The sequence below is a fragment of the Maylandia zebra genome, linkage group LG3 (assembly GCF_041146795.1).
Source record: "Maylandia zebra isolate NMK-2024a linkage group LG3, Mzebra_GT3a, whole genome shotgun sequence".
In the NCBI taxonomy this organism is placed as follows: Eukaryota; Metazoa; Chordata; class Actinopteri; order Cichliformes; family Cichlidae; genus Maylandia; species Maylandia zebra.
Window position 1 is genome coordinate 51,026,480 of NC_135169.1, and position 12,913 is coordinate 51,039,392.

Below are 12,913 nucleotides of genomic sequence, written 5' to 3' on the forward strand. Positions count from 1 at the left end.
GACAGCAAATCAAACACAACCTGAAGCCAAGATCACACAGAATACTTTCTTGTCATAAACTTTTTTTCACTCTTTATATGTGAAAATTGATAATTGTTTATACCAACAAAACAATGTGTACAAAAAGAATGTGAATGAGACACTGGAATATAGCAGGGGATTTTAGGAGACCAAAGCACATAACTGTGCTACAGAAAATGATAGTGACACACAAAATCTGAGACACATGTAGTTAAATGAACTTGCTAATAATCCTTTGATAAGTCAAGGTTGGTGACAGATTTTTACTGAATTGACCCTATCCACACAGTCTTCCTGCAGGAACCATACTTGGAGGCAGGATTTCAATGTTTTAACTATTAAAACACTGCAAGGATTTTGGTTTGAACTAAAGGTAAGGTTTTACCAAACACACTTGTATCAGCAATCACAAACTTAACATTTGAATAGCAGAAAGAATTTTCATTACAGCTGAACCATGAGAGATTTAAACAGCAAAGAGAGTTGGAGATGATGAAAGAAAAAACTGAAAAGGATCGCTCCTAACTCTTGGTAGCACTGTCACTTGGTGTTCGCTCTCTCTGCGGTAGAGTATCACTTCCTGTTCCTGCTCAAACACAGTGGTGTTTTTGAGTAGCTTATCTGCTTAGCAATTTAATTAAAAACTTTTATATACATTCATTTTTCATAGTATAATTTTCACGTTTCATCCGAAGCACAGTTTCTGTGTAGTCACTACCTAATTTATAGCCAACGTATTCACTCGCTGTGTCTGTACTGTTTCGCTAGCTTAGCTTAGCTCGTAGCCGACTCACTAGCACCATGGCTACTTCACCTGTCCCTCCTGCACTTTCCTGCTCATTGTGTCAGATGTTTAGTTACTCCTCGGCCTCCTTTAGCAGTAATGATATCTGTAACAAATGTAGCATATTTGCAGCTCTGGAGGCCAGGATTACTGAATTAGAGACTCGGCTTCATTCACCTGTAGCTAGTGAAGGATACAAAAAAAACAACAACAGCAATAGAATAATATTAAACACAAAGTGAACCCGTCTTCCTTCATTAAATAGGTTCTTTTAGATGTTAAGGAGGAATTGACTTAACCAGGCTGGCGGAGAATGAAGACAACCGGACACCTGCGGCAGATGGGGAATCAGTGAACTTTTATTGAGACAGAGACAACCTCTCAACACAGCTCACATCAGGAGATTCCGAAGATTTGCTGTGAGGATGGGTATATATTCTCTAAAACTTACAGGAGGGGGTTGTGAGGAAAGTGCTGCATTAGCAGAAAAACAACTCCATAAAAGGAAATCGGCCTTGGGTGTTCTAGTCTCTTCGCTTGCAGATATCTTGCACCTGCAGGATGAGGCGATCGCTTCTTATCGCTCTCAAGGCCAAAGTCGTGAGCACATTTTTATTACACAGTTGCACAGTAACTTTAAAGCTGAACAATATTTAAAGCTGAATAATGTTTGATCAGATTATATTTTCTTCACTAGCCAGGCCCCTGTAGCTGCTGCAGCCGAAGATAGTGTAGGCCCCGCTAGCTGTTCCCCGGCAGACCCCAAGCAGCTGGGGAAAGAGGGTGGCTGGGTGACGGTGAGGAGGAAGCATAGTCTTAAACAGAAGCCCCAGGTACACCACCAACCCGTTCATGTGTCTAACCGTTTTTCCCCACTCGGCGACACACCCGCCGGGGGTCAAACTCTGGTAATTGGTGATTCTGTTCTCAGACATGTGAAGCTAGAGACACCGGCAACCATAGTCAATTGTCTTCCAGGGGCCAGAGCAGGCGACATTGAGGGAAATTTAAAACTGCTGGCTAAGGGTAAACGTAAATTCAGTAAAATCATAATTCACGTCGGCAGTAATGACACCCGGTTACGCCAATCGGAGGTCACTAAAATCAATATTGAATCGTATGTAACTTTGTCAAAACAATGTTGGACTCTGTAGTTTTCTCTGGTGCCCTCCCCAATCAGACCAGGAGTGACATGTTTAGCAGCATGTTCTCCTTAAATTTCTGGCTGTCTGAGTGGTGTCCAGAAAACGATGTGGGCTTCATAGATAATTGGCAAACCTTCTGTAGGCAACAGAGTCTTATTAGGAGAGACGGCATCCATCCCACTTTGGATGGAGCAGCTCTCATTTCTAGAAATATGGACAAATTTATTAAAAACCCCAAAATATGACTATCCAGAGTTGGGACCAGGAAGCAGAGTTGCAGTCTTACACGCCTTTCTGCAGCTTCTCTCCTCCTGCTACTCCCCCAAAAAACCCATCTCCACTGAGACTGTGTCAGCTCCTAAACAGACAAAAAACAAACTAAAAACCAGCAACAAACAACTTAAACATAAAAAAAATCACAAAGAAAGAACAATAAAGTATCCACATCTGAACCAAAGAGTAAAACAGTGAAATGTGTATTATTAAATATTAGGTCTCTCTCCTCCAAGTCTCTGTTAGTACATGACTTAATAATTGATCAGCAAATCGATTTACTCTGCCTTACAGAAACCTGGTTGCAGCAGGATGAGTATGTCAGTTTAAATGAATCAAAAACCCCCTAGTCATTCTAACTACCAGAAATCTCGAAGCACAGGCCGAGAGGGCGGTGTGGCAGCAATTTTTCACACCAGCCTATTAATTAATGAAAGACCAAGACAGACTTTTAATTAATTTGAAAGCCTGATGCTTAACATTGTCCACCCCAGCTGTAAAACTCAGAAACCAGTCTTATTTGTTATCATCCAAGGGCGTAGATTTGGCATGGACGGAAGGGACATGTCCCTACCAATATCCAACGATTATTGAATTGTCCCCACCAATAATTTGATCTCTTTGAGTAAAGAAAAACAAACCCGATAGAAAGAAAAAAAAAGATCTGTCAACATCTCATTCACCTAGCGGTGCAGAAAGAGTTAAATTACGTTCGCTACTGGAGTCCTACCTCATGTGACAAATATGGCCAATGTGATTGGCTGTGCCTCTCAGGGAGCTCTGTTTAGTTTTAGCAGCGGCAAGCCTGCGCTGCAAGGCCCTCCAAGGAGGAGAGGAGGATGCCACAAAAAGGAAGAACTTGGATATAAGAAAGCACTTTTCAAAGAAACCTGTAAGTCATTTAAAGTCAAGTTCACTCATAAAATGTCTCCGTCATAATAACGTTACAGGCTATGCTAGGCTTTGGCCCACAGTCTAAAATTGTAACAATGAATAACGTGTTTTGGAAACTGACTGCACCACAGGCAGCACTATTAGTTATCTCAGTCTCAGAGTAGCATTTCTAATTTTGATTGAAACTGTCAGAGAAAACGGCAGCCTTGAGCAAGCCAGTTTACAGAGGCTGTTAAAATTATATGTCTAATGTTAAAATGTTGGTGACACAATAATTTCATCCTAATGGCACTGACATATTCATAGGGTTAATTTTTGAGACAAAATATCATGAGGTAGGCATGATTTTGCAAATATTCCACCTTGTAGTGCAGTTTGCACAAATTGTTTTAAAAATGCACTCACCCTACAAACATTACAGATGAGGCAAGATCTGCACAAATTGACAGAAACACTGAAGCAGCTACCCATTTTATTCTTATTGTCATGTATGTCCTATTTGTCAGATGACAGAAGAACCAGCACAAAGCTTAGAGAGTAATGATGATACAAGATCACACGTGAAATTGGATGATGACCTATTGGTTCATTACTGTATCTGAAGCACATGTGTGACTGCATGTATGTGGAATGTCTCACTGTTATTTATCAGGTGACAGAGGCAGCTCTGCCATGTTGTAGCTCGGACAGAGGTGAAGAGGCAAGGTAACTGGTACCTGACTGATGTTTTGGTGCTACAGATTAACGAGAGGAGCAGGCATGTGTTTGACTCCTTCACATAGTGGACATTGAGTTGTTGTGTGGGGCACCAGTAGTCCATGTCTGTTGCTGTAACAGTAGTTCATGTTTAGAAGAAAACATCCCAGCTCACTGATTTGATAGGGGCAATAGTGCCTAAAATGTTGCATAATGTTGCTGAGAGATCTTTTACTTTATGGTAATCTTAGATGAGTAGTTTTATGGACAAAAACCACCGGGTCATTCAGTGTTCCCTTAGTGCTAATGTATCAGAGATGTTGGTGTACTATAGCTGAAGTAATGTTGTTAAGTCCTTAAAGTCATATTCTTTTATTGTTATGACTTCATTTGAAGCTATTTTTACTTTTGTATGATATCTGATTTATATGGAATATGGCTGAAGTAAACTAAAGCCTAAAATACTTAGTCAGTCATTTGTTTAATAGTAATTTAACATTATATAATTCACATATACAACTATAAATTACTAATTGTAATTTTTAATGGTTTAAAAGCTTGTAGAATAGCATATGTAGGCAAGTATATTTCTCTTCTTTTTTTTATCAAGAAGAAAACATAAAAAGGGTGGAAAAAAAGAAACAGGGCAGGGTTCGGTGGTTGAATCATCCGTCCCCACCAATGCCATCTATCGTCCACCTGGGCTTTACACAGAGTTTCTGTCTGATTTCTCAGACTTTTTATCTGATTTAGTGCTAAGCTCAGATAAAATAATTATTATGGGTGATTTTAATCCATGTAGATGCTAAAAATGACAGCCTCAACATGGCATTTAATCTGTTATTAGACTCAATTGGCTTCTCTCAAACTGTAATAGAACCCACCCACCACTTTAATCACACTCTAGATCTTGTGTTAACTCTGACCTTCCCAAAGTGTGGAGCCCGCCCCCTAGGGGGGGCACAGAGCCATTGCAGGGGAGGCGCAGTATGAAAAGGGGAAAAAAAATGAAATAACATACAAGTAAATAATAGCATAATTGACAGGTTTTTGACGGGGCTCCCACACAAACACAAAGCAGGAGATGAAGCATCGCTGAGTATATTTCCAAACCAACTTCATTCTAAGCCAAAGACTAGAAAATATGGTGAAGCATATCTTCCCTTTGGTTTCACCTGCACAAGTGCCAAGGTAGGTCTCCCCTGCAGAATTGCTTTTCCCTTCGTCGGGATCACACGCTGGGCTCTTCAAATCACGGACAAACAGGATCCCACATTCTTGATTTTTAGTTCACAAACACTTGTTGTAATGACCAACTACTCCTGACATTTTGGAGACGTTAGCTCTTTATACAGTAAAGTTACAGTGGGATACAAATAATATCAGGCTGATCCTGCCACGATTTGTTCCCTCGATTCAAATCACGGACAAACAGTTTTTTGTGTTTTTAAACCAATTTCCACAGAGAGGCATTTTTCGAAAAATGTATAGATAGCAATGTTGAATATTATTACACAGGAAAAAAAACAACTACACATAAAATAATTACATCATGACGCCTCTGCCTTTCTAAATGGAGGGACAGTAACTGGGTGTGTGTATGTAAGCGTGTAAAACCTGAAGATAGAGACAAAATACTGTTAATCTGACTATCTGCCATTCTGCAATTCATTTACGTGTGGACGAAACAGCTGCGTTTTCAAAAATACCCGTGTAGGTGTGAATGTAGCCTAAACAAGTTAGTAGTTTATTTTCTTACTACCTGTAATTTATTCCTTTTTACTTGTATTTACTTAATTGTCTACTAAATGCTAAATGTTTGAGGTGTGAAATAAACCACAATGGAGAAAAATATGGGTGTGTGTGGTTGGAGGACGTGTTTGTGTGTGCGTGTGTGTGCGGGGGGGACGGACATTTGTCTTGTAAAACAAAAGGGGGGCCTAGAAAAATAGGATCTACAGGTTAACCACTGTGTTAACATATGAAATAGAAACGTAACATTAACAGTGTTTCCTGAAAACCCTCTCCTGTCTGATCATTTCCTGATAACATTTACATTTACAATAACTGAATACACAGCAGTGGAGAGTAGACTTTATCACAGTAGATGTCTTTCTGAAAGCGCTGTAACTAAGTTTAAGAATATAATCCACTCACTGTTATCATCTTCAATGACCTGTACCAACATAGAGCAGAGCAGCTATCTGAACGCTACTCCAACGGAGGTCGATTATCTTGTTAATAATTTTACCTCCTCACTACGTACGACTCTGGATACTGTAGCTCCTGTGAAAACTAAGGCCTCAAAACAGATGTACCTGACTCCGTGGTATAATTCTCAAACGCATAGCCTAAAGCAGATAACCCGTAAGCTGGAGAAGAAATGGTGTGTCACAAATTTAGAGGATCATCATTTAGCCTTTGTTTGCTTTATAAGAAAGCCCTCTGCAAAGCCAGAACATCTTACTATTCTAAAGACCTTCTATGACTCTGTGGTGGCCTCAGCCATCTTTTACGGTGTGGTCTGCTGGGATGGCAGCATCTCTGCCGGGGATAGGAAGAGACTGAACAGGCTGATCAGAAGGGCCAGCTCTGTTCTAGGATGCCCTCTGGACCCAGTGGAGGTGGTGAGTGACAGGAGAATGGTGGCTAAGCTGTCATCCCTGTTGGACAACATCTCCCACCCCATGCAGGAGAATGTGACAGCAATGAGCAGCTCCTTCAGTGGCTGCGGCACCCACGGTGTGGGACAGAGAGATTTTGCAGGTCTTTCCTCCCCACTGCTGTCAGACTCCAACTTCAAGACTTCAACCGATCAAACACACACATCCACACATGTCCAATAACACTAAGTGCAATACTCTTTTCTGGCATCGTATTTTTACTCAGTTGTATACAGCATTTGTATTCTATTTTTATCCTATTGTATATTTTATTCTATTTTATTCTACTGTATATAGTATTTTATTCTATTCTGTACAGTTGTGTACTGTATTTATTCTTATTATATTCTAATTTTTGCTTCATAACTTTTGCACTGTCCACTTCCTGCTGTGACAAAACAAATTTCCCACGTGTGGGACTAATAAAGGTTATCTTATCTTATTCATCACTGATTGAAGAAAATAAGAACAACCCCAGGTTTCTCTTCAGCACTGTAGCCAGGCTGACAAAAAGTCAGAGCTCTGTTGAGCCAACCATCCCTTTAACGTTAACTAGTAATGACTTCATGAACTTCTTCACAAATAAAATTTTTATCATTAGAGAAAAAATTACCAATAATCATCCCACAGATGTAATATTATCTACAGCTACTCTTAGTACCATTGATGTTAAGTTAGACTCTTTTTCTCCAACTGATCTTTCTGAGTTAACTTCTATAATTACTTCCTCCAAACCATCAACGTGTCTTTTAGACCCCATTCCTACAAAACTGCTCAAAGAAGTCCTGCCATTAATTAATTCTTCGATCTTAAATATGATCAACCTATCTCTAATAATCGGCTATGTACCACAGGCCTTCAAGCTGGCTGTAGTTAAACCTTTACTCAAAAAGCATTTCTAGACCCAGCAGTCTTAGCTAATTATAGGCCAATCTCCAACCTTCCTTTCATATCAAAAATCATTGAAAGAGTAGTTTCAAACAGCTAACAGATCATCTGCAGAGGAATGGTTTATTTGAAGAGTTTCAGTCAGGTTTCAGAGCTCATCACAGCACAGAAACAGCTTTAGTGAAGGTTACAAATGATCTTCTTATGACCTCTGACAGTGGACTCTTCTCTGTGCTTGTCCTGCTAGACCTTAGTGCAGCGTTCGATACTGTCGACCATAATATCCTATTAGAGCGATTAGAACATGTTGTAGGTATTACAGGTAGTGCGCTGCAGTGGTTTGTATCATATCTATCTAATAGACTCCAATTTGTACATGTAAATAGAGAGTCCTCTTCACACACTAAGGTCAATTATGGCGTTCCACGGGGTTCAGTGCTAGGACCAATTCTGTTTACATTATACATACTTCCCCTAGGCAGTATCATTAGAAGACATAGTACAGGGTGGGCCATTTATATGGATACACCATAATAAAATGGGAATGGTTGGTGATATTAAAGTCCTGTTTGTGGCACTAGTATATGTGAGGGGACAAACCCCTCAAGATGGGTGGTGAGTTTCTCACCACTTATAAAATGTGTTCAATGTGCTGCCCATTGTGTTGGATTGTCAATGCAACCCTCTTCTCCCACTCTTCACAAACTGATAGCAACACCGCAGGAGAAATGCCAGCACAGGCATCCAGTATCCATAGTTTCAGGTGCTACACATCTCGTATCTTCACACCATAGACAATTGCCTTCAGATTACCCCAAAGATAAAAGTCTAAGGGGGTCAGATCTGGAGACCTTGGGGGCCATTCAACTGGTCCACGACGACCAATCGACTTTCCAGGAAACTGTTCATCTAGGAATGCTCGGACCTGGCACCCATAATGTGGTGGTGCACCATCTTGCTGGAAAAACTCAGGGAACGTGCAAGCTTCAGTGCACAAAGAGGGAAACACATCATCATGTAGCAATTTCAAATATCCAGTGGCCTTGAGGTTTCCATTGATGAAGAATGGGCCCACTATCGTTGTACCCCATATACCACACCAAACCATCACTTTTGTTGTTCCAACAGTCTTGGAGGGATCCATCCAATGTGGGTTAGTGTCAGACCAATAGCGGTGGTTTTGTTTGTTAACTTCACCATTCACATAAAAGTTTGCCTCATCACTGAACACAATCTTCTGCATGAACTGAGGGTCCTGTTCCAATTTTTGTTTTGCCCATTCTGCAAATTCTGTGCACCGATCTGGGTCATCCTCGTTAAGATGCTGCAGTAGCTGGAGTTTGTAAGGGTGCATAAGAATAAAGTTACGTTGAAACCAAGCACACCATTGTTTTTCTTGTGACATTACCAATAAGTTTGATGTGTCACATGGCCCTCTTCCTATTTAAAAAACAAAAGTTGTAACCAAGATGGCCGACTTCTAAATGGCCACCATGGTCACCACCCATCTTGATGAGTTTGCCCCCTCACATATACTAATGTGCCACAAACAGGACTTTAATATCACCAACCATTCCCATGTTATTACGGTGTATTCATATAAATGGCCCACCCTGTAATTCAAACCTCCTTTGTTGCCTGATCTTAGACTTTCTGTGCTGTGCTAGACAAGCATTCTCAGTGAAGTCAAACACCTTTTTTAAGAGTACTCTCATCTAGAATAGACTGTATGGGTCCTCTTCCCCCTTTAAAATCTGGTTCTCTGTATTTATTGATTGTAATGTGTAAAGCAGCCAGATATCCAGCCACTTATCCATTACATTCAATCACTGCTAAGGCAGATCTACAGGTCCTAGCCAATTATTTTCTGTGTTCAGATTTTAGAGTTATCAAGACTTTAATTTTATGTCTAGATCATTGGTTCTCAAACTGTGATACACGTACCACTGGTGGTACTTGGGCTCCCTGTAGTGGTAAGTGGGAAATCTAACAGAATTTTTCAGATTAAATAATAATCCATTCTGAAGGTATCCAAAGATCACACGAGAGTTCCCGAGGCTCTTCTGGGAGCTGGCGTCAACCAGAAGACATCTCCCCAAGCGAGTCCTCTATGAAAAGCAGCCTTTCCTTATCGCCAGTGGTCGCAGCCGCTAGAGAGTGCTGGCGGGCTCGTTTCCCTGAGCCTTAAAACTGCAAGTCGGCAGACAGTGCCGCAGTGTTGACAACTTAGCGACTTTGTCGCTATATTTAGCGAGTTTTCAAACCCCCTTAGTAACTTTTTTCTAAAAAGCGACTAGCGACAAATCTGGCGACTTTTTCTGGTCTTATCGGGAGACTTATGACGACTTTTTGACGTGGAAGCAAGTATCGCTCTTACTGTCAGTTGGGCTCACAGGTGGCAGATAGTCCTCACGCAGAAGTCCACCCGAGCTGCTGTCAGAGCAGGAGATGCTCACACCTATAGGTCCAAACTGCAAATAAATCGTGCATGAGCGAAGCTCCTGCTCCTGCCCTGACTGCAATGCAGTCAGTTCTTGTTTTACTCTTACTTTTTGTTGATCACAAGGTTTAAAACGACTTAAAAATACACAAACAAACAGTAACTACACCTAGAGTGCCCATTTTGGGTCACTTTTGCCGGTCACAAGACTGGATAAAGGAAGTGGGTTGGAAATGTGACAAAAAACTAGAGAGCGAAAATTTCAGAAGAAATTTTAAGTGTGCCTATGCCGCTGCCAATGAGTGCAGTTTGCCATTCATACGGCTACAGGGAGCAAAACGCAGCAGAGCAGCTATTCTCCACCATGAACTACGGTAAAAACAAACACCGCTCGCTCCTCACAGATGACAGCTTACAGTCTTGCGTAAAGATGAAGTGACTTCGTACAGCCCCGATTTGCAGATGCTGTGCGCACAGGTTCAGGAGCAGAAGTCCCATTGTACCACGGCAGACATGGCGATGTTTGCATGAACACGCTTTGTAGCATTTCTTTATTGACCCACACAGCCCGACACACCAACACAACAGCTGAGAGTCTCTAAGCCGGAGAGGCGTGATTGCAGATGCCACTCAGGTGGGTCCGCCTCCCCTGCAGCAGCACTGCAGACCACGCCCCGCCACACACATCAAACACGTAAAATAAATATTTATCCAGATATTTTGCAAATATTTATTTTTCCTTTTTTAGCAGCATAGTGCTTTTTGCCAAATATTTTTAAAATTCAGGTCAAGGCGCTAATCATAGTAAACTGTATTTTGATCTCTCCTATATGCAGCGCAGCATACAGAGAGACGAGAGGACGAGGCTGCAGGTACATCACAGCCAAAAAACTAATAAATAGAAATAAAAGAAGTAAGAAAATAAATATATGCTTAAGTCTCAGGGGATAAAGACAAGGCACAATTTAGAATTTACCATTTAAATTTGGAGTGGTTTAAAGTAAACAGTGTAGCAGATTGATTTTCTTGGGAGTAAAGAAATGTTTTGCATGCACCTTTTTGTTTTTTGTTATTTTTACACAGCGTTCTGATTGACTGACAATGATCTACAGTCAATTTTGTACATTATTATAAAAACTTTGGTTGAAAGATCCGATCCACATAATCATTTAATAAAAGCTAGATATTTTAAATGAGAATAAGAAAGAAAATTATTTCTTTGCGCCCCCCTTGTCCTGTAAATGCTCTACCTGGCCCCTGGCAAAGATTTTGCTAGACCCGCCCCTGCACAGTTACCAGCTGTCAGCTACCTAAAAAAGGATCCTGGTGTTATTTGTCTCTCAGAAACAGTTCATAACTTCCCTTCAACTCATTTATGTCACCTAAAAGGTAAACCTGTTTCTCCATCACCTGTTCAGCTCTGATTATTCAGTAAGGACATCTCCTGGTTTCATCTTCACGTTTCCCTCTCACTAGGATATCCAAACTGACATAATGTTCAACAGCTTTTACAGCTGTGGCTCCAGCAAACATCAGCTGATACTAGAAATGAATATCAAATAAATTCTAACAACAGCTGATCAAGCTTAAACGTGCTGCTGTTGTTTAGCGCGACATCCGCTGGTTTCCTCTTTCTGGCGCAAAGTGGGCGATAAACAAACAAGAGAGAAAAGCCGATCAGCTGATCACTGATTAGTTTCATGATTTTAGTAGCAACAGGCGAGAGAGAGGGAGAGAATGAGAGAAGAGGCAGCTGTGCAGCAAAGACAGAGTAGACAGACAGAACCTGAAAATTGTGCTGAAAAGAGCAGAAGAGGCTGAAAATTGTGCTAAAAAGAGGTGAAGCGTGCTGTATCTTTTGGTGCACATAACTTTTATACTTTTTCAGATATTAAGCTTTTTATGTCATTTTTGGCCCATTTTACTGAATGGGACAACATTATCAGTGTGATCACCAGCTTTGCTTGCTGGGCTGAGCCATGTTTTTTTTCTGTACCCTCACCAATTTTACATCAAAACATAGGTATTTTCTATGGCTTTCAGAAAATGTCACTATCATTGTTGTGGGAGTTAGAGATTTTTGGAAAATCTCCTCAGAGCAGCACAAAGTCTGAAAACTCTCCATAGAAACTCAATGGACACTTTGTTCAAAATCAGCGCTGGAATTCTCCAATGAGACACATTTTCTAATTGTCATGTCTCCTTAACGAAACGAAGTTAAGACATGAGGCTTGTGTCAATATATCTTCAGACACTCCTGACGCTCATGAGTCAACAATTTTTTTCTTACCTATTACCGTTTGGCCATGACTTACATTTGTTTGAGGGTAGGAAATTTCTGCCCGTGGTATGGCAAAATGTCCACGTTACGAAATAGATAAAATAGAAAACTGCCACTCCTCCTCCACCAAGAACCTCATCTTCAGCCAGCATCATCTCACTCAAAAGGCGATGGAAAAAGGTGCTTCGACTTACGAAAATTTTGACTTACAAAAGACCCTCTGGAACAAATTAATTTTTTAAGTCGGGGTTCCACTGTATTTGTTTTAAATTATAGTATTTGTGCTAAATGGTAGTATTTGTGACAAATCATAGTACTTCTGCTATGTTATAGTATTTCTGCTAAATAATAGTATTTCTGCTATTTTGTAGTACTTTTGATAAATAAAAATATTTATACACAGCATTCACACTGCATTTTCACAGGAAATGCAACCTTTTCTAGTTATTATTTGGTATTAAGACTACTTTTAATTAGATTTGTGCTGTGTGTTTTATTATTAATGTATTTTATGTATTTCTGTTTTATATTACTGTGAAGCACTTTGTGGTTTTTATCCTGTGAAAAGTGCTATATAAATAAATTGATTTGATTTGATTTTAGTGTGCATCAGCACCAGACTGACAGAGGGTGTGATGGAGTGACGGCAAGTCACAAGGAAAAATGAGTGCTGGTGAGGCAGTGTGTGTTGAGCACAGAAAAGGTAACCCTAGCTGGCTCCAGGTTGACTTCTTTCTGGCTAAGTCAAAGACACCTGAGCAACCAGAAGTAAAGGTAACTAGAGGCACTGGTGACAGCTGATATTGCTGGACCTCTGGAGTAGAATTC

General features: G+C 40.5%; 1 protein-coding gene across 2 annotated transcripts in view; it reads right to left on the reverse strand.

Moving 5' to 3' along the window:
* Positions 1 to 12,913, reverse strand: part of adam19a (ADAM metallopeptidase domain 19a) — an 86,572-nt gene that overhangs the window by 53,685 nt on the left and 19,974 nt on the right. The window lies entirely within an intron of this gene.